The following is a 22,729-nucleotide window of genomic DNA, read 5'->3' on the forward strand; positions in this document are numbered from 1 at the left end:
ACTACCATTGTGTCCCTGAGCAAGACACTTAACCCTGAGTGTCTCCAGGGGGGGGACTGTCCCTGTAACTACTGATTGTAAGTCGCTCTGGATAAGGGCGTCTGATAAATGCGGAAAATGTAATTTAAACGTAATAACATATTTACGCGCTCTACAGTTCGCATTTTGATCTTTGTGAGTCCTTTTCTTACCTTTAGCTTCAAACCAAGTTTTCCTCACCTGCAGATTTAAATCGCCTAGGTCTGCATGTCCCTGAGGATGAAATTAAATAAAATAACACACGAGTTAAAACGTTAATGAGTCGAGTCGACGGTAGGTGTCGCTAAACCGCCGCGCAATGAGAAATGGAATAAATGAGCGTCGTTTCGTTCTGTGTCTGTTGCCCGCACAAGAATTGAGGAACTGACGTGTGTTCCTTTCTGATGAACCAGAATCTCCAAACGCTTGGCAGTTTTTGATAGTCCTCATACCTTCATGCTCAGTTGGCGTTTTTTCCATGGGTGGCTGTATGCATTAAGTGTGTAAAATACATTTACTCTACTGGAGCCAGCGCAATAGGAGACTGTAGTCAGGTGCTTTCAGCACAATTTGCTTCTTTTGTGTGGAGAACACGGGGGGCCTGTGTCAGTAAGTGCAAAGTATGGCATGGTCGCTGCATATGTTGCCCGGTTTTTATTAATTAAATTGCAGCTTACATGCAGAGATGCATGCTCTGTATGTAGCCCAGATAGAGCGACGATGAACTTGATGACAACCTTAGTTGATGTTATGTGCCCTGTCCTACTTTTTTTTTTTGTTAATATGGAGGCCGGAGGATCTGCCCCAGGAGGATCTCAAGAACGGAAAGTTCCTCCCTGTCAGCGAGCGTGTTAATAATCCAGAGATCTGTTGCAGCTGGTGCAGAGCTCACTTTTTATTTTTCATTTTCGGATGAATTGACACGGCCCAGCGTTCTGACAGCATGTTGAATTAATTTCGCCGGGTGAATTTAATGAAGGCACCTGCCTTCTGTCCCTCATTTGCCCAGCGATTACCGTTATTCTGACATTTAGGCGCGGCCCGGCCACGTTTGGGGAGATGGGATGACAACACGGCATGGGCAGATGGATTTCTCTGTGTAGATTGGCAGGGCTCTGGGAACGACCTGCCACAAACAATAGATTGGAGAGAAAGAAATAGCTGCGGCGACAGCAGAAATCAGTATCATTTTGCATTCTTGTGGCCACCCCCCCCCTCGCCCCGCTCCCAGAATTCCTCCGGGGTGATGGTTTTCCGGGGGATTGTTTTCCTCACCATGTAATGTTTTATAATTGAACAGTTTGGAAGGGCAGTTTATCTTGATTTGAATCAAGTCCAAATTTACATGACAAGGCTGCAGACTACTTGCTTGGACTCAGGGGACAAAGCAAACACCTGCACACTCTGAAAGGAAGTAATTCTTAAAAAGAAAAATATTCTGTAACACCAACACTCACCGCCATTGCTGCCGAGACATACAGTACAGGCCAAAAGTTTGGACACACCTTCTCATTCAATGTGTTTTCTTTATTTTCATGACCATTTACGTTGGTAGATTCTCACTGAAGGCATCAAAACTATGAATGAACACATGTGGAGTTATGTACTTAACAAAAAGTGGAGACCTGGCCTCCACAGTCACCTAAACCCAGACCAAATGGTTTGGGGTGAGCTGGACCAACAAGTTCCAAACACCTCTGGGAACTCCTTCAAGACTGTTGGAGAAGCATTTCAGGTGACGACCTCTTGAAGCTCATCGAGAGAATGCCAAGAGTGTGCAAAGCAGGAATCAGAGCAAAGAAACTAGAATATAAAACATGTTTCAGTTATTTCACCTTTTTTTGTTAAGTACATAACTCCACATGTGTTCATTCATAGTTTTGATGCCTTCAGTGAGAATCTAAAGTGAAGTGATTGTCACTTGTGATACACAGCAGCACAGCACACGGTGCACACAGTGAAATTTGTCCTCTGCATTTAACCATCACACTGAGTGAGCACCCTGAGTGACAGGCGAGCAGGGAGCAGTGTGTGGGGACGGTGCTTTGCTCAGTGGCACCTTGTCGGATCGGGATTTGAACCTGGCAACCTTCTGATTACGGAGCCGCTTCCTTAACCGCCAGGTCAAATCTGCCCCTAAAGGGTCAACTGCTTGGGAAGCAGCTTTGCTCAGCACTACACCACCAATGCACACTACCAATGTAAATGGTCATGAAAATAAAGAAAACACATTGAATGACAAGGTGTGTCCAGTAGGTGTGTCACGGCTGCTATCCAACCTCCTGCTGCACCGGCAGGACACTGCACCCAAGGTAACACACAGCATAAAAGGGGAAGAACCAGTCCAGGATGACGAACTCATGATGAACTCATTCGTCGATTCCCATCGTGTCAGTGTATACTTTTCTCTTGACTGACCCTGCCTCACATGGACTGCCCTGTTACTGAGCATTCTCCAGGATTGTCCTTGCCTGCCTTACGTTTGGACCCAGACGCCTTTTTCAGCCCATGACCAAGACTTCACCGCTTCCTTTGCCATCACAAACGACCCCGAAACGACCAAAGACCATGAGTTCAGGCTGCCACTAATGCGTCCCACGACCACTGCGGTGATAAACACACTATTCACCCAACTTCCTGCCATTGTGTTCCTGAGCATGACACCGAGTTGCTCCAGGGGCCGGTGGGGTGGACTTGAACCTGTGACTGCTGCCTAAACATGGCATGATATTTCCAGGGTGCAGTGCATCTGCGTGCAGCTTATAACGCAAGTTTAATGGTCGGGGGAGTCTGGCGAGATATTTCGAGCGAAAACTGATTTCTGGTTTATTTCTGTCATGACAACATGTCAACTGTGAGGAGGGCAAATTCGATTGTAATTAAGATAAGAGGGAAAATCTTTTGTTCTAAAAGCATGCTCAATTTACATTTACAGTATTTATCAGACGCCCTCATCCAGAGCGACTTACAATCAGTATTTACAGGGACAGTCCCCCACTGGAGCAACTTAGGGTTAAGTGTCTTGCTCAGGGACACAATGTGTCAGGATCCGGTCCAGAAGGGGTTACTCCGGGTTACTCCGGAGTTTCACTGTTGTCCTGTGAAATGTTCCCTAATCGTTTTCACCTGTGTCAAATTCATAAATCCGCCCTGTCCGTTTCTGTTTGCCGTCAGGTCTTTGAAGTTGTGTTCCATGTTCACCAGTGTCTCCGATGTCTCTCCTGTCTTGTGCTTCACCCATTAAACCCCGGTTTCGTGACGTCGCGCGATTGCGTCCTTCCTTCCTCATCATCTCGTCACCTCTGTCTCATCGTCTCCGTTCACCTGCCCCGTCATGCCAGCATGGTGGTGACACAATGGTAGTAAGTGGGGTTTGAACCTGGGACTTCTGGGTCTAGGCCACTACCACCCTTATGTGTCCACATGTGTTCATTCATAGTTTTGAGGCCTTCAGTGAGATTCAATAATAACCGAACAGTATTAATAGTGCAACGTAATCTCAAAATCACAATAACAAAGTAATAAACAATATATAACAGCCAAATCAATAAATTGATCATTAGGAAACAGGCGGGGAGACTTATCATCATTGTTTAATGTAATGGTTCGAACCGTTTGGGTTAAATATGATGTTTTATTTTGTTTAGTTTTCATTGAAGCGGGTCTGGCGATGAGCGTAGAAACCAAGATTCACTGACGGCATCAACTTTTCTGCCTTGACCCTGTTTGTGATTCACTCTTTATCCTGACACACGTACACACACACACACACACACACACACACACACACACACACCGTGGCACAGTGCCGCAGCGGCATGCCACATCTCCTGCAGAGCCGTGAGTGACGCAGGCCTCACAGTGCCTGCCAATCACAAGGCCGACGCGCAATTCCTAATTGTCAATCCTGATGGCTCATGATTCAAATCCATTAATCTGTTCGCCAGAGTCAGAAAAAAAAAACAGAAGCTCTGCAAATGTCACTCAATCTCACTTTCTGATATTTTATGACGCTCACACCCTCTGATATGCACGCAATAAACCAGCAAAATTAGTGCTTAAAAAATAATTAGCGCACAAAGAAAAGGTAATCATTTTTAACACTTAAGTGTGAGTGAAGTTAAATTGCCCTCCCTGTCGTGTGTCTCCGCCCTGCATGATTGACAGATTGCATTAAGGGTTTGAGAGATCATCGCCACGCTGTCCGCACTCTGACAGAACAAATTAAAATCTTTTTTTTTTAGGGGGGGGAGGATTGATAAGCACCCATTACAGCTCCCGAAATGATGATAGCTGTTTTTGCATCGCTCTGTTAGCTCTGCATGCCAGCGCTACTTGGGCAAAACATAATTACTGTGGTTCAAACACAAATGGGTTGCGTGGGTGGATTTTCACTTGAGATGAGCCCTTTTTTTTTTGGTCAGAATCAGCTGCAAATCGCAGCTACTTGGGGAAGGAGGACCGAGTCAGGTGGGATGCAGGTGAAACCGTGCATGTGACTGTGTTTCAAAGGCACACTTACAAACCCCACAAATCTCCTATTATGCTGAAAAAATTGCATCTCGTGCATTATGTTGTGGGCCAAAATGACCTGCACGTTTTAAACGAAGCTACAACAGAACAAAACTGGCTTCTCAGCGTGTGAAACATTGTTCGTGATTAACAATTCTTGTCATTTTTCAGGATAATAAAAAAGTAGAATCAACAAGAGAGTGAGAAAAGAAAAAACTAATACACTTTGCACAAGCACGCGTAGTTTAACACTCTTGTCAAGGTGGGCAGACCTGCCACAGCTTTTCAGAATCTGCACAGACATGTGCAAGATTTAGGTACATAAGTCAAAGTTTTTTTTTTTGTTTTTTTTGAGTGACCCCCAACACACTAGAAGGGTAAAACCAAAAACCAGAAGCAAAATCTGTGGACCACGGGGCTGCCAGTCAGGGTGTGAATGAAGGCCCACATATTCTGCCCACATCTTTCTATCACCTGGCAGCTCCAGGCATCAACGCTTCAGTATAGTACGGCATGAGTAGAAATCATTAACCAATCATGGACACCGCAGAAAGAGGCTTACTAAAATGGCATTTCTTCAAATGGACCCAGCCTGGGTCTGTTATTGGGACACTGAGCTTGTAAGGGTTTGACCGATGCCCATTACTGGCGTCACCCGAATGCCCTCTATTGTGAAGCACCTTTTGAAGCCGATGATACCGCGACTTTGGGAGCTCGGGCAATAAGCATCGGTGTGTCGGGGCAAAAGCTTCCTGTCGTCGGAGGGATTTGCTTCCGCCGCTGACAGGCCGCTGGGAGAAGCTTGTGGGGTGGTGCAGGAACAGGTGAGTATGCAGATAAATGGATTACACCTTGTCCGCGGACTAATCTCTGATGGCCGGCGCGGCGTCTTGTATTTTGCTGCAGCCTGACCTGACATGCTCCATATGTACACACACATACACACATACATACATAACTCCACATGTGTTCATTCATAGTTTTGATGCCTTCAGTGAGAATCTACCAACGTAAATGGTCATGAAAATAAAGAAAAGACATTGAATAAGGAGGTGTGTCCAAACGTTTGACCTGTACTGTACAAACACACAGGGAGGTGGTGGCCTAGCGGTCACGGAAGCAACCCCGTATTCAGAAGGTTGCCGATTCGAATCCCAAGCCGCCAAAGGTCACTGATCAAAGCACCGTCCCCTCACACTGCTCCCCGGGCGCCTGTCATGGCCGCCCACTGCTCACTCTGGGGTGATGGTTAAATACAGAGGACACATTTTGCTGTGTGCACCTGCAGAGTTTCTCGATGACAATCACTTCACTTTCACTTTCACACACAAAAAGGTTAAAGTAGGAAAATTACAGTTGTGAGAAGGTTAATGATGTTTGTCTTGCCGACTACCTGCCCCGGCCATGTCCTGTTGCCACATGAATTTTCGATCCTGATGGTGAGCACAGGCGCCTTGTCTTGCCTTCCCACATTTTCTTGGCCTGTATATGTGCCTGTCTAAACCTGTTGACGAAGGTTGTGCGAGGTTGTTTCAGCCCGAAGGGTGGGCACTTCCAATCTCGAATGTGATTCGAATTTATGCATGTTGGTATTAAAGGAGTTTAAAATAAATTGGAGCAACCTGCTTAAATATAGGTCTGGGACCGAAGAGGCCTTTAAAATGCCCTTTTACTGCTGGTAGCTGAAAATAGAGCACGGCAGATGGCTAAGTGATGGCACCGGTTCAAGGCGAGCGGCCTGATGGCTCCCACGCATCACCCAGATCTTCACCAGGGCCCACGCGGTGCCAGCTTCAGGGCTGGCACCCTCTCCGGCCTTTTTCGTTTTCATGCACCAAATGGCGCCCTTCTCCTCTCCGCCGGTGTCCGCCACAGGTCACCACCGCGGAGCGTCCAGAGCCGGCGCCCGGAGCCAACGCCGCGACCCGTGCCACGCCGCACATCTGCAGCTGCCCCGCCCAGCCGGCCCCGGTTTTTCAATGATTTATGGGCCGTGATTGATCCGGTGGCTGAATCTCGCCCTGACCCGGTAACTTCCTTCCTGATCTCGCTGGGCTGTGCCTTTTATTTCATGCGTGGCCCGCTCGTGCTAACTAGCATGCTAGCAAGCGATAGCATTTTTCTTATCGTCGCATTTTAAAAGGTGGATTTTGGCTGCAGCCTCATTTGAAAGACATTTGTGGAGAATTCGTGCCGCTAAAGCGCAAAGCGAAAATCCCATCTTGGAGATTTTGGAATTGCGGCTGAACTAATCCAGCTTAGGCTTCCCCAGGACCCCAGAAGAGCGACCTCCATAATTACTCAGCGCGGCCAAGTTCCCCACATGGGCTACGGTGCCAAGATCTTAACTGCTAGAGCGAATACTCCGACCGAGCCATCTACGGCGCCGGGGAACAGGGACATTTGTCAGAATATAAGTGTGTGTGTGTGTGCGATATTGATGTTTCCTACACCGCGTCCCTCGGTGAGAGTGCCACCTGGCCTTGAGTAAGGCGCGGCCTGGTCTGTGTAATACGCTGGCGTCTGATCACAACGCGATCAGAAGGTTGCCGGTTCATTTTACAGCATTTATCCAGACGCCCTTATCCAGAGCGACTTACAATCAGTAGTTACAGGGACAGTCCCCCCCTGGGGACACTCAGGGTTAAGTGTCTTGCTCACGGACACAATAGTAGTAAGTGGGATTTGAACCTGGGTCTTCTATTTCATAGGTGAGTGTGTTACCCACTAGGCTACTACCACACCTAAAATCGCGAGGTGCCACTGAGCAAAGCACCGTCCCCACACACTGCTCCCCGGGCGCCTGTCATGGCTGCCCACTGCTCACCAAGGGTGATGGTTAAACACAGAGGACACGTTTCGTTCCGTTGTGCCCCACACACAAAATCACACGTCCACATGCGCCCGATCTGAAGCGAGCGGCGCGTCTCCGCGCCCGGGTGGCGAGGCACCAGCTGCTCCCCATGAAGCCCAGCAGACAGCTCCATTTCTGGGCGTCAGCTGCTGCAGGAGCTGCTTCTTGCTGCTTCTGAGGGCCATAACTCAAGCTGACAGACACCGTCCGTTCCCAGATCCCGCATGCGAGTAATCGGTTCGCGCGCCTGGAAATAACTTCCGGTTTCAATCTTTCCGTCTGCGTTTGCTGCGTAAAAGGTTCACGAATGTCTTGAGTTAATGGTGTAATAAACATACCGTAGACATTCTGTATATACAGCATTAACATGGACAGCACTTCAAAATAATTTTTAAATATTGTGTTAAAAGGTTAATACATTTTTTGGGTCATTTATTTTCCAAAATTGTAATTGACTGAAGGTATTGAATTGTAATAATCGGAGATGTTGAACTTCTGAGCTATAAGCCACGGTCCTCAGCACACAACCAAAAATATTTAACTTAGCATACGTATGTTGTGTCAAGGTTTGCTTTTTGAATTAAGTGACAAAAGAAAAATGACCTTATTTTTTTTTCAGACACACTAGTACATTTCAGAATGACAAATTGTTGGGAAACGCGTCCGCATCCTCCCACCGAGGCCATTTTTCACGGGCGACGTGTGTCTGACGCGCACCAACTGGCGACCGGGGCTGCCGCGCGGCGACAGAAGGGGGCACTCAACCCACACCGGGCCCAGGTCTCCACTCTCATGCATGATCAATGAGAATCGACTACCATCGGAGCTCGGAGATAAAATGTGAGCAGTAAGTATTGGGGGGGGGGGGGTCACCCCTCAAGGTCAAAGTCAAAGTTGGGGGTTTGTGAATTAAAATGTGTCTAATTGGCTCTGTGTTCACACAATGCATCATCACCACAGTAATGATAATTAAGGTCTCCACTATATGATAAAATATTGATTGAAACAAAGCCATAATTATTCAATTTGTCTTTGGACCCAAAGTGCTTTCCTGTAACCTGAACAGAAGGCCTTCCTTTAACATTTACGGCTTTTTGTCAGACGGCCTTTAACTCGGTAGTTTTGGGGACAGAACCCACGGAGACGCTCAGGGTCTTTGTGCCTTTGCTGTCTTCTGGTTCGTAGGTAAGTATGTTGCACACCCTTCGTCTGGGGTGGGCCGCTCCCACGATGGGACCATCGCGGCGCACCGTGGGTCGCCACCCCTGTTCCTCGCACCCTGTCTGCATGCGAGACAGGAGACGCCCCTGTGTGGCGCGGCCCGCTGCCCCCCCCCCGCCTCATCACTCAGAGTGAAGGCCTGTGAAGGCCGGCGTGCCACCCGTCCCCTCAGACATCTCCAGCTGCCTCAGCACCGCGGGACGGACTCGCGCCCGTCGCTCAAGGCTCCCAGGGGGCCCACGGGCTCGTCTGCGCAGCCATAAATCACGCGGTGGAGCGACACCGGGACCGCGGGGACGCACGTCCGTCCCGAGACGTGGCTGGCGGGCGGCAGGGCGTGGGCCGGGTTCGGGTCCTGCATGCAGGGGCCTGTTGAAGGAATGCCGGGGCGGCCAGGAGGAGCTCTTCTTCCTACTCTCCCCCACCCAGGAGACCAGACCTTCATCTACCTGCCCAGTTCACGTTCACCGAGTATATTTTGCAGATGGGCGCCCATAATCTCCCCCTTTTTAATCCGCGTCGTCGGATTAGAATAAAAAAAGCACTTTAAGACCGGGGCGAGATCGCGCGTCGAGGAGGGGACAGGAAAGTGACGTGCGGGGAGGAGGAGAGGAAGGAGGGGGGGAAAACGAGGACGAGAAAAGGCTTCGGCTCACTTCGCCCGGACCAGACCGGGAAACAAGTGGTCCCGCCACCGCCTGTCTGGGCTGATTCCGTCCGCCGACCCCGCCCCTCTGGACGGGGGAAGAGGGGGAGGAGACCGTCGGCTCGGCTCGGCTCGGCTCGGCTCCGCTCGGCTCGGCTCGGGCAGGTGCGTCCCGAAGCGCGATCGGAGGCAGCCGCGCCATGCGCTCCGCCGCCCGGGCGTGGAGAAGGAGAAGCTCGCCGCCGCCGCCACCGCCGCAGCCGCCGCGCGTCGCCCGGCGTCGCCTTTGTTGAAGCGGAGAGTCGCGGAGCGTCGCCGCCCCCACCGGCCGCTCGGAGCTCGGAGCTGTCAGCCCGGAACCCCGCCGATCTCCGCGGAAAAAAAAGAAGAAAGAAAGCAAGAAAAGTACCATGTGAACTTCCCGCCAGGATCTATGTGTTTTTTTTAGTTTTTTTTATTTGTATTATTATTTTTATATACATATATACATATTTCGAGGGAGGGAAGAGTCGGGACCCGGACTGTTGGCGAACTCCTGCCCGGCGAAGGTGAGTTTCGGGGACGGAGAGCCCTCATCTTCATCGTCATCATCATCATCATCATCATCATCCTCACCGCGGTTCTGCTCGCTTGTCGTCGTTAAGAAGGGGTGCCGAGGGCGCGCGCATGTGACCCCCAACACAACTTCGCCCGGAGCGCCCCGATATTACGAAAGGACAGATTTTGAATTCTTTAAAATGCATCTGTTCCATTTATTACTTCAGCCATATTGCACTTTCATAGACGTGCTGTTCAGGCTGGTGGGACGTTGCTGGTCAGCGGGGTCACTTTGTCACCCCGGGATCATAAGAAGGAATGGAGGCGGCGGTGGTGGAGGTGGTGATCCGGCCGGTCAGCACATTTTCAGGGAGCCTGTGGTCTGGCTGCGGCCGGGAGAGTTTTGTCGTGACGATGCGTGTTCACCCATGAAGTTCTGAAGAGCAGGAAACTGCTGTTGCTTGTTGGTCTCTGCGCGGAAGAGCAGGCGGACAGTGACCCCATTCATCCCCCCCGTCGGGTCTAGGGGCGCGTTGTCGTTCCGTGTCCCTCTGTTCCTGGCGCGCCTGGGAGTGCTCACTGTAGAGCGGCCTTGTCGTGCGCCTAAATGATCCCTTTTATTCCAGCCCCGCGCCTCCCCGGTAAGAGAGAAGCCCCGTCTCCCGCGGATTATCCTCATTAAACGACATTAAAACACTCACACGGAGGAAACGGATTAACAAAGGCCCCCCTGCGTCTCCCGAACCCGAGCCGGGGCCAGGCCTTTCCCGAAAAAAAGAGCCATCTGCCAGGTCGCCCCGCGGAAGAGATCTGCCCGCCTTATCAGTTCCCTTTAATAATGAGAGGTGGCGTCCACACCAGCTCCTCCCGCATGCGGTTCCTCCTCCAGAAGCTGCTGGAACGGAGACGCCACACTTCTCATACAGTACAGGCCAAAAGTCTGGACACACCTTCTCATTCAACGTGTTTTCTTTATTTTCATGACCATTTACGTTGGTAGATTCTCACTGAAGGCACCAAAACTATGAATGAACACGTGGAGTTATGTACTTAACAAAAAAAAGGTGAAATAAGTGAAAACATGTTTTATATTCTAGTTTCTTTGCTCTGATTACTGCTTTGCACACTCTTGGCATTCTCTTGATGACCTTCAAGACTGGTTCTCCAACAGTCTTGAAGGAGTTCCCAGAGGTGTTTAGCGCTTGTCGGTCCAACTCACCCCAAACCATCTGGATTGGGTTCAGGTCCGGTGACTGTGGAGGTCAGGTCTCCACTTTTTGTTAAGTTCATAACTCCACATGTGTTCATTCATAGTTTTGATGCCTTCAGTGAGAATCTAACAACGTAAATGGTCATGAAAATAAAGAAAATACATTGAATGGCAACAATGCGCATTCACGCCAGGATCTCGTGCGCACGTCACCCGCTCCTTTCATGGTGCCATTTCACACTCTACAGCTCGCAACTTCGCATCCAGGGGAATCAAGGATCCCAAGAATGCCGGGGTTTGCCTGGGTCGTGGGTATTTGGGACATATCGGTTTCTTTAAAAAAAATGGTCACAGTGGCAATGCTGTGTCACGACGACTTTTGGCCTGTACTGTACTCCTCCTGTCCCCAACGCTCCAGGTTCGGCTGTCTCGGGGATCAGAGCGAATGTTTGGTTTTCGAATTGCATCGTTTTATTTCATTGGTGCTTTATGCGTGTCTGTCACAGTGTTCGTCGGAATTGCCCGCTGCAGATAAGGCTATATTTACTTCCACGTTTTTCGCAGAAAAATAACAGCGTCCACGGGACTGCTGAATTGACAGTGTGGACATTTTTTTTTCTTCTTCCCCGACCGTTTTTCTGCATGTCTGTTGCCCGAAGTGGTTCTGGTTCATTTCAAAGGTCCTGCAAAACCGACAAAATCCCGTCCTCCTCAACAATGACCAATCCCACCTGAGACTGACCCTTCAGGCTCGAACTTCTTTTATTGGATCCCAGGGGGGGACCTGCGAGCGTCTCGAGTTCAAGTCCTCAGCGGGACGTCCAGCCATTAGCCACGTAAGTGGAACGCTGTCTCTGCGGTTAAGGAAGCCGCCCCGGTTCGAATCCCGATCCGCCAAGCTGCCACTGAGCAAACAAGGCTGCCCACTGCTCACCAAAGAGTGATGGTTAAATACAGAGGACACATTTCGTTGTGTGCAGAACAGTCAGCCAGGGTCGGCCTTTTCGTGACTATTCCTGCCGAGGGCATGTCTGACCTTGCTCCGGCGTTCGGAGACTCGCCTCTACGGCAAAGGCGTTGTCTCGATTCTTTAAAAGGAAGTGCGTCTGTTCTTCCGTATTTTTATCAACCTGTGTATCTAAGTCATGGTGGGGTGGTGAGAGGCGGAATCGACCGCTTGAGATGTCGGTTAATTAACTAGAGCCAGAACGTGGAGAACCCTCTGATCCTGAAATGTCCGCCTCTGCAGAAGGTTTGACTTCAAATCGTACAAATCTTGAAGGACGCTGGTCTGCAGATCTAAACATTTCCTGGATTTTGTCTGCTTATTTATAGGGTTTTTTTTTCTACAGATGTGATTGCACGATATGCTTAATGTCTCAGATTTAAGCGACCCCATAATAACGTTGTTTTATACACATTGATGGTGTGAATGATGGACTAGTGACCATATTATGCCTACTTGTTACAACTGGTGGATCAGTATAGTGTCTGCCCACCATCTACTTCTGTCTGATGTACCTGAAGAAGACCGTGTGGGAGCGACTAAATTACTTCTGGGAGCAAACAAGGCGGCTACACGCCATGGTTTCCTCTCCAGCCAAACTGCGGGTCTTTGGCGGGCAGTGGTGACCTAGCGGTTAAGGAAGTGGCCCCGTAATCAGAAGGTCGCCGGTTTGAATCCCGATCCGCCAAGGTCCCACTGAGCAAAGCACCGTCCCCACACACTGCTCCCCTGGCGCCTGTCATGGCTGCCCACTGCTCACTAAGCGTGATGGGATAAATGCAGAGGACAAATTTCACTGTGTGCACCGTGTGCTGTGTATCACGTGTGACAATCACTTCACTTTCACTTACATCGTGAACCCGACGAGAAGGGTCGTTCTTCGTGTAGGAACGTCACTGTCGTGACACAGCATTGCCACTGTGACCATTTATTTTAAAGAAACCGATATGTCCCAAATACCCACGACCCAGGCAAACCCCGGCATTCTTGGGATCCTTGATTCCCCTGGATGCGAAGTTGCGAGCTGTAGAGTGTGAAATGGCACCATGAAAGGAGCGGGTGACGTGCGCACGAGATCCTGGCGTGAATGCGCATTGTTGCCTGTTCCGCCGGTGAGCTCGAGGCCTACTATTACCGTCTCAGCGAACGCCGGAACCTGGATCCTCGGCTCTTCGGTCTGAGGCGAGACGGAGACAACGCTATTATCCTAAATTACCGTGTTTACCGCAAACAGCGCAGCCCGCCACAAAGGCAACACAAACAGGCCAGGCGGTTCCGCGTGCCGGAGTAAATAACAACGTGTGCCGAAATTATGTAAAGAGTTTTGCAACGTTGGCCAAATTGTGGGGCTTGACTTAAAAGGCAGTTCGATCTTGGCAGACACCAGCAGCCGGGGTCGGACGGTGGGTTTTTATCCGGCACGCCGCCGTTCGCCGCGATAGACCAGGGCAGTGGTGGCCTAGCGTTTAAGGAAGCGGCCCCGTAATCAGAAGGTTGCCGGTTCGAATCTCGACCCGCCAAGGTACCACTGAGGTGCCACTGAGCAAAGCACCGTCCCCACACACAGCTCCCCGGACGCCTGTCATGGCTGCCCACTGCTCACTCAGGGTGATGGGTTAAATGCAGAGGACACACTGTGTGCACCGTGTGCTGTGCTGCTGTGTATGACATGTGACAATAACTTCACTTTTAAAAGACCTCCGCTGCTCTGCCACTAGCTTTAAAAAAAAAAAATAAAACTTCCTCACCCATGGGGTCAGCACCGGCGTTCGACGTCGTTGGTGTTTCGCACCGACGCCACGTGCACTCACATCACGGCGGCCGTGCCGCGGCGACAGCCGTGAACAGGAGCGGGAACTCACAGACGCGTTTCTCGGCTGAAGATCGCGGCTGCCATTTTTGGCAAGCGTGGCGGGTGTGAGGTGCGTAGGGGAGGGGTCCTCGGCACACCGCTGCGAGCCTAACCGAGACTGGTGATGGGAGTGGAACCGGGGGACGCGAAGCAGGCGGTAGAGCCACTCGATTCTCCCAGTCTCCCGACTGTAGCCGCCACCGGGCGTCCACCGCGCCCACTGGTTCTCTGCTCGACATTTCGGGGAAAAAAAGGGGCGGGAAAAAGCCCGGGAATTCAATTTTCCGCCAGATTTGTACACGCCTAATTGAACGTGGTTATAATCCATTATAACGTTCCAAAGCTCACGCAGTCGAGTGTGTGGTCCTCACACCACAACTAACGCGATTCAATATTTAATCGTGACCTTTGTCATGTGATCCAGCGTCATGAAGGCATAATTAATGCAAATGTAATTAAAGACAGACTGTGAGAAATGCAGATACACAAATGAAAACTAAATAAAATGTTCTTGCTTCAGAATCCTTCGACCGTGTTTTCATGCAGTTTGGATCCAAAGTTGCAAGTAGAGTTGAGCATCGGTCATTCTGAAGAAACCCTCCTTTAAACATTGAATATTGGCAAAGGGAGAAGACATTTTTTAAAGCACAGCGTACGTCGTAGAATTGACATGGAGAATGGGAGAATTTTGGCAATAAAATTTGTTAATTGTGTGTTTTACTCCAACCAGCCAGCAGGGGCGCTAGACCTGCGGTTATGTCACTTAATAGTAGCCTTTTTTTTACTGTCCACGGTATAAATCATACCCTGGACACATAGTCTGTAGTAAAGTGCGGGGTTGAGCAGCAGCTCATTGACATTTTAAGGAACAGGCTGTATGGGGTTCATGTGTCAGGAAGCCGCCGAATTACACTGACTCACTCACAACGATGGAGGAGCGTCCGCCGGGGCCCCGCGAACGGAAATAATTACCCTCCGTCCTTGTCCGAAAACATCCTGTACGCTTTGGGAGTGGCGGACCTCATGCCTTTTATGCCGTTTCTGTCTCGCGATTAAAGTGTGTTGAGGAATCCCAAAGCGTAAAAGGAGGTGTGCGCGGCCCTCTCGGAAAAACAAGTGCACCCTCAAGCGCAGACAGCCGTCGGGACCTTTGGGTGATCGTTTTGGGGCCTTTTGCAGATAATTGAAAGACAACGGATGACTCTTTTTTTTTTTTTTTTATTCCAGTCTAGAGAGGTATCAGCTTGTGCACCGGAGGGTGCAATTTGTTTTCACAAATGTGAGCGATGTCAGCACTAATTCTCGAACCGGGCGCTTTCCTCGCGCCAAGGGTGGTTTTAATGAACGCGCCGTCCAGCTGGTTTGCGTCCATGAAGCGGTACCTGCCGGAGTTTCTCTCCTTTTTTTCTTCTTCTCCCCACTCCTCGGTTCTCTCTGGACAGTTAATTATTGGCCAGATGAAGTGAGATGCAGCCAGGACTGGTGTGTGGCAGCTGCAGGAGGGTCAGCGAGCTGACAACAGCTGGAGATGAAGGTCGGTGTGACCCGAGGAGGAGGCTGCGGGGAAGCGGCAGTAACGATGATGAAGGTGTTGCCGATGGCGAGAGTGCAGGAAAGGAGAGGAAGGGTGGTGGCCTGTATTCCAGGCTGTAGATTGTGTTCAGAGAGCATTGGTTAGAAGCAACATCTCAACATCTGCCTGGTCGACATACTTTGGGACTTTTTCAAACCTTCTCTCATAAAAATGATTATTTCACTGATCAGTGGTTGTATGTTGGACTGGACATTATGTCCCGTGAATGTTACTGATACACTGATGTAACAGACACATATAAGATAAGACACATTTGTAAGTCAATTATCAGACGGCTCCCTCTAGTGGAACATTCCTAAATGCCAACAAATTCCAATAAGAGTTTTGCAACTTTGAGTTTGGGTTCATCTGTTATCGATTTGGGGGAAAAAAATTTTTTTTTGGTCATCTGTGCATGAAAAATACATGGATACGAAGCCTAAGAGAATTAATATCTACAAGAGAATTTTGTTAGAAAGAAGGTGCATATTGATGCATTAAAAGTGGCTACCGTGTCAGCCACACATCCTCTGTTCTTTTTTTTTTTTTTTTGTGAATTATGAACATGATGCGTTGGGTATGTAAATTTTTTTCTGATACTGCAGTAACACGCCGCGTATCCGTGTCTCTAATGGCCTTTTCAGTTGCCATCAGGGCACTTAACGCTGCCCTGAAGTTTACAGCCGACTCCTTCGATGAGTGAAATGAATACAGTCGGCAGAACGCGGCGCACTAATGACTCTCTGTCTCGAGACAGACGCATCGGGCCAACCGCACCAACTTTTACCGAGCCGAGGGCGATTTACGGCCGTTTTACAACGCCGCGCCGCTCCGCTTCTGGAGGTCACGGGATAGAAAACCCGACAAAGGATTCCTCGCTGCCCCCGGTGCCCTCTGCCTGTTGTTAGTTGTAGCCGGAGGAGCCGTGGGGGGAGAACAACCGAGTCCGGTGAAGTGGGATTTCGGAGGGGAGTCGGCACGGAGGGACAGCTTTTGGTTAATTAACGGCGCCTCCTGACCCCGTGGAGGTGGAGGGCAGTCTGGATGGACTCCTGCGTGGAGGACGTGGTGCTCGGAGCGCTACAGGACGACTGATTCTTTTTTAATTCAGACCTGAATTATTTACGTTTACGGCATTTATCAGACGGCCTTTTTTCCTGAGCGACTTACAATCAGTAGTTACAGGGACAGTCCCCCCCTGGTAGTAAGTGGGGTTTGTTGACCACCCCATCACATTAGTTTTTTTTCCATTTTTCACCACTTTCTGATAGTTCCAAGGGGTGGTAACACACTCGCCTGTGAACCAGAAGACCCAGGTTCAAACCCCACTTACTACCATTGTGTCCCTGAGCAAGACACTTAACCCTGAGTGTCTCCAGGGGGGGACTGTCCCTGTAACTATTGACTGTAAGTCGCTCTGGATAAGGGCGCCTGGTAAATGCTGTAAAATGTCAAAAATATCTCTCCTGCATTGCTGTTGCTGGAGCGCCGCGTTATCCCTGCGTGTCCAAGGTGTTGGCCGCCGTCCCGCAGCTTTTCCTATTCAGGAGACTCACGGTTGACATTATTCTGCGCTGACTCATCTGGGCCCCGCGGTCGACCACGAAGGCGCTGCGCTCTGGTTTCAATCCCGCCGCGCAGACGCGGAGTTCCTGACAAGGTCCGCGCCGCACCGACTCGCGTCACACCGTTTCACCGCTCCAATTTTTGGTTTGTTTTTTTAAGCCTTGGCTTGTGCGGCTGTTCTCGGTTTCGGCCTCATGCGCTCACTGGCACTTCCCGAAATTCCCTTTGCGTGGGCCAATGTTTACAGTAACTCCGCGCCGGGTTTCGTGGGACTTAAACAGAACCAAATGGCGCGGCCCTGGAAATGTGGCACTGCTTGGAGACGTGACGTCAGAGTCTAGGCCGCGGTCGCGCCAACCGTGCGGCGATCTGGTGAACGCGCGCCACCCCCACAGGGTGGTAGTAGCCTAGTGGGTAACACACTCGCCTATGAACCAGAAGACCCGGGTTCGAATCCCACCTACTACCATTGTGTCCCTGAGCAAGACACTTAACCCTAAGTTGCTCCAGGGGGGGGACTGTCCCTGTAACTACTGATTGTAAGTCGCTCTGGATAAGGGCGTCTGGTAAATGCTGTAAATGTAAATGTAAGAGAATTTCCTGTCCCTCGACGACTGTCCACTGACCTCCGCGCCTCTAGTTACAGCCAATAGCCAGAAGACGGCACCCATATTGCGACGCCCCCGCCAAGTCGGATCCGCCCCGGAATCCGCTCCGTTTCCAACGGATCCTTCTTCCCCGCGCTTGCGAGTTGGCCGGGGAAACGGGGCGCCGCGCTCGAGCGACAGATGCAGCGGAGTGGGGCGCGCCGGGCTTCGTCATGATTGGAGCAGCGTGACGTTCCCTGAACAGACTGCGATGCTCGCCATCGGCTCCAAAACGTGACTCATATCATCAATTATTCTTCTAGTTTTTATATTTTATTTTTTTGGAAGGGCTACGGACCTAGAATCATCGCTTTATTGTAAAGAGTTCATTATAAAGCGTTAACTCCTCTGCTTTTCTGATGAATTTTTTTTTTTATTAATTAAACACATCCCGCATCCTAGTCTGAAAATAGCGGCGTGAATGGATGCCCCGCCCCGGGGAGAAATAATTGGCTAAGTGCAGTTAACTACGCGAGCGTTTTAACGTGGAAAAACGCGCGTTGACGCCGGAGTTAATGGCACTCCCTGCCCCGAAAAACAATGGCTAAGGGCCGCCGGCGGTTGACTTCGGAGGCCAAATTCCCCGGAGGGCAGCTTTAAAAAGCTGTGAGTTGTGCGACCGAGTGCTCGGGCAAGACAGGCGCGTCAGCAGCGTACCGCCGCGAAGAAAAACACTGCGTGCTATTTAACCAACATGCTGATGTAAATTTTCTGCACATGTTGTGTTTGTCATGGTTCTTGGTTCTCCTGAATTCTTCCAGTTCCATGCAAGACGTAGCAAAATGCTTTAATTAAAGTGCTGATATTCTGCATGTCAGTGTTGGTAGGTTATGTACACTTATTTCTGTAATCTTTGTATTTATATATACACACACACACATATATATATTACATTATATATTATAATTATATATATTTGTAATCTATTGTATATTGATGTTGTTTTATACTGTTGTGCTTGAGAGATGTGTTTGCTCACACACTTGCCCAATAAACTTGGTTCTAATTCTGACTCTGGTAGTGGACGTGGCCCGGTGACGTACCCTGTGTAGTGAACCGAGGGAAAAACCGAGGAGCTGGAGCCTTAAATCATCCAGAATGAGAAAGTTGGGTGTGTGAGAGTTGTAAAAAAAATCAGTGGCAGTGGTTTATAAGACATATTTTTGTGCTGATGACATTCCACATGATCGGAGACCAACTGTGTACCCTTTTTATATATTCGACTATCCCAAAACAACATGCATGGTGTGGATGTCAGATTTACTCAGATTCACTCCTACAGTAGACAGACTCTCTGATTCCTCCTCAATATGATATGGACGTTAACGTTGGGGACGTTTACTTTAGCCTACCTGCCTGGAATGTCGCTTGTAACATTATCGTATACGCTTGACTTCCAACAAACATCATTTGCTGTGAAGTTATTGATGTGTCCACAGATTACACCTTTGGTAACATAATGGTAGGCTTATATGACCTGATAAAAAAGGCTTATGAAAAAAAAGTTTGACATACCTCAAATTTAACTATTTCTGCCTTTTTAAATCCAAAGTCCCTCAGACCGAGCTGCCCATGCCACTTGGCCATGATGTTAAAATCACATCAACATCGTCACCCCTGCCCAACCCTTACAAATTTGGATTTATAATAAAAAAATAAAGTGAAGTGATTGTCACATGTGATACACAGCAGCTCAGCACACGGTGCACACAGTGAAATTTGTCCTCTGCATTTAACCCGTCACCCTGAGTGAGCAGTGGGCACCATGACAGGCGCCCGGGGAGCAGTGTGTGGGGACGGTGCTTTGCTCAGTGACACCTCAGTGGCACCTTGGCGGATCGGGATTCGAACCGGACCTTCTGATTACGGGGCCGCTTCCTTAACCGCTAGGCCACCACTGCCCCTTTTTGGAGGTGTCACCTCTAGAACGTGCCTTGTGTTCATTCATAGTTTTGATGCCTTCAATGAGAATCTACCAACATAAATGGTCATGAAAATGATGAAAACACGTTGAATGAGAAGGTGTACTGTAGATCAGAGAAACACACCCCAGTGCGAGAGGAGCTCTGGAGCGGTCAAGCTCCGTGTCTCCAGGCCAAGAGGCCTTTCCTATCCGGGTTAAACGCCAGGCGAAGTGGCGCGGCGTCAAACGCCGGCTCCCCTCGCGCCGATCACACAAAGATTTGTGGTTGTTTTTATAGGGTCACACAACCCTATAAATAACCACCACTGCCCTCCCAATAAGTGGTCAACTAAAAATACAATCCTTTCACCCGACGTTCAATCAATTTCCCCATGATTGCAGTGGGGACTTGACCCCGTGTAACGGCCTAACTGGGTGACCATTTTTTATCCTTTCTTTCAGTTGTATTTTATTTATTTATTTCCCCTTTACCTCCACTGATGGGTTTCAGAGTCTGATGATTCGATTTCTTCCTGAGTGCGGCCGACCGGCCCTCTCTGCGCTGCGCCTGGACCCGAGACTGCCCCTCGCCTGCCTTATTCATCCCACAACCGAGCCGATCGATTCTCTGTTTGCACTGGCTTGTCTGAGTGCGAGTTCACACTCCTCGCACTCTCTTGAATAATCCTCACTCGGAGCACAACAAACCGCCCCCCCCCCCTCCCTCCTTTTTCCCCGTGTGCCCCAACAGCCGGAGGGGGCCCGAGGCCGAGCCAGGGATCCATGAATTCCTCATAACGCAATCTGTTGCTTGATCAATAATTCAATTCTATCTGTGAGCGAGCATGTCTGGATCCAATCTCACCTGCGCCTCCCCTCGGCCGCCCCCCCTAACAAGGTGGGCGTTCTGTCCTTGAGCCGAGTCGCGCGCGTAGATCCGCCCTGCCCCGCCCCTCTCCCCGCGGGCGCCAGGGTTTCCTCATTAGACTGCGCGCCCCGCGCGGGACGAGGGGAAGCGCCGAAGTCTCCTGATTATCGCCCGGCAGGACCCGGAGCCTCTCATCCATGTCCAACTCGCTGTCTGCCCAGGTCACGGTCAGGGGACAAGGACACGGGAGCCTGCCACATTCCATCCTCCCGGCCCGGGATCAAAGCCTCCCTGGCGTCTGCCCGAATGTATATTTTGTGCATTCGCGATCCGTGTTGTTTTTTAAGCTCGTGTGACTACGGGGACGGCGTCTCAAGGTTGCCGTGACTTTCTGAAGGTCTTTGTCCTGCCGCTGTGTAAGATGCATGCACGTTCAATAAAGTCATGTTTGCTAGTTCACCCAAGAGAGTCCTCGAATGGAAGCGCTGATAATCTGCATGCTGGTCCAGGTAGCGGGTGTGGTGCTGAGCTGACGCCATGCTACAATGGGTATCAGGGGGTATCATTAACATTGTACTAACAAAATACAACATAAAATTGGATTAACAAAAATCGGATTATACGATGATATCTTTTGCGATCAATAAATGCACGTATTTTGGCATGCTGTTAGAACCGTAAACTATTTATGAGAACCTGATGTTGTGTTTTAGTACTGTATCGCACAATAAAGTAGCACAATTGCTTCATTCTTTTTCACGTACCTAACGGAGGGAGACAGGGTGGGGTTTAAATTACCCAGAATGAGCTGTCAGTCATGCCTACAGACCTTTTACATTTTGCTTATAAAAACATCATTACAGTTCATCCTCTGGCTGTCAGAAACAATTAGATATTACATACGATATTTCCCCAAAGGGGAAATCAAAAAGATCTGTCGGTACGTTCTTGTTTTTATTTATTAATGCATGTCAGACACATTTGACGTTTACATGAGGGAATGGTGATGGGAAAATATGGCCCTTCAACCTTGCCGGCAGTCCTCCATGTGCGCCTTCACCTCCGGCCCAAGCAGATTAGGTGCCAATCAGTAAACTTCTCGCTCCTTCTCCCCCTCGCTGATAACCGCACTTCTCCCTCGATCCGCCCGGCCCACTCCCCAGAGCAGAGCAGGGCTCTTTCCTTCCAACATCGGAGAGGAGGCTTCGCTGATGACTGTGTCTGCTGTAATTCCAGTTCTTCTCTCTCTCTTCAACACACACACACACACACACACACACACACATCAAAAAACAAAAGCTTCTTTGTCCCATCTCCAGCTGACACCTTGAGGAAGTGCCGTGGACAGTAGATTGTTGTCTGGTCTGATTTGGCGCTCTGTGACCTTCCTGTGTGTGTGTGTGTGTGTGTGTATGTGTGTGTGTGTGTGTTTGTGTTACTTCACTTTGTCTGAAATCTTAAATGGAAACAACTGCCAAAAGTGTTCTGTTCTCCCCCAGTAACATACGCGAATTCACCACGAAAAATATCCTGCGACCTTTGGTTCTTCCATTTTATTCGTTGACCTAGAGTCAAATTGAAAGAAAATGAAAATGTTTCAGAGAGAAAGCTTTCGCCGTCTCCTCATATTTAGTTTTTTTTTTTTTTTTGTCCCCACCTCAGAAAAAAAAATATATATATTTGTGTCTTAGATAAGGACCCAGGGGAATGGGAACAGTTTGCTCCAAATTGAACAATTGCTTTTTAAAGGCCAAGGCAGCGCCTCCAGTTGTCGAGGCCTATTTAGTGGAATAATCAGAGCCTTAATTAATGGGGCCTAGTTTGGAATATCAATTAGAGCGCTCCTTATCTGCAGTCATGTCACACGGCAAAAACAATTATGAGTGATTTTGCTCCCGTTATTGTTACTGCTCATAATCACTCCTTGCTTTGGCTTCGCGAATTGATGTTTGTGTTTTGTGACACACGCTCCTCTCGCTCGGCTTCTTATTTAGCCGTAATCAGAGGTTGCTGGAAAGCCGTGCAGAGCCAAAGAATAGGCCTGGCGTCGCTGCTGAGTTTGTCTTCTTGTCCAGATTTGTGCCAAAAATGCAAAATAATTTCCTAAAGTGGAACAAAAATAAGTTGTTGAAATGTAACGTTTACGTTGCCTGAGGGTTCGGTTGCAGTTCTCGTTGGTCCCATCACTCGCGTGGGTGGGGCTTCGCCTCATTTGCATCATTTCCGGGAAGCAGAGCTGTCACTCAAAAACCTTCTGGCAAATGAGGCGAAGCTCCACCCACACAAGACAACTGTGCCGGCACTCCAATCGAATCC

At 49.5% G+C, this 22,729-nt stretch overlaps 1 protein-coding gene across 1 annotated transcript in view; it reads left to right on the plus strand.

Annotated features, from left to right (window-relative positions):
* The first annotated feature begins 9,234 nt into the window (after nt 1-9,234).
* Nucleotides 9,235-22,729, plus strand: part of plxnb2b (plexin b2b) — an 86,834-nt gene continuing 73,339 nt past the window's right edge. Inside the window, exon 1 of the mRNA XM_028957776.1 lies at nt 9,235-9,799. The gene's annotated coding sequence lies outside the window, so the exon portion shown is untranslated. The remainder of the gene's footprint in view (nt 9,800-22,729) is intronic.

Source organism: Denticeps clupeoides, chromosome 17 (assembly GCF_900700375.1).
Source record: "Denticeps clupeoides chromosome 17, fDenClu1.1, whole genome shotgun sequence".
Lineage (NCBI taxonomy): Eukaryota > Metazoa > Chordata > Actinopteri > Clupeiformes > Denticipitidae > Denticeps > Denticeps clupeoides.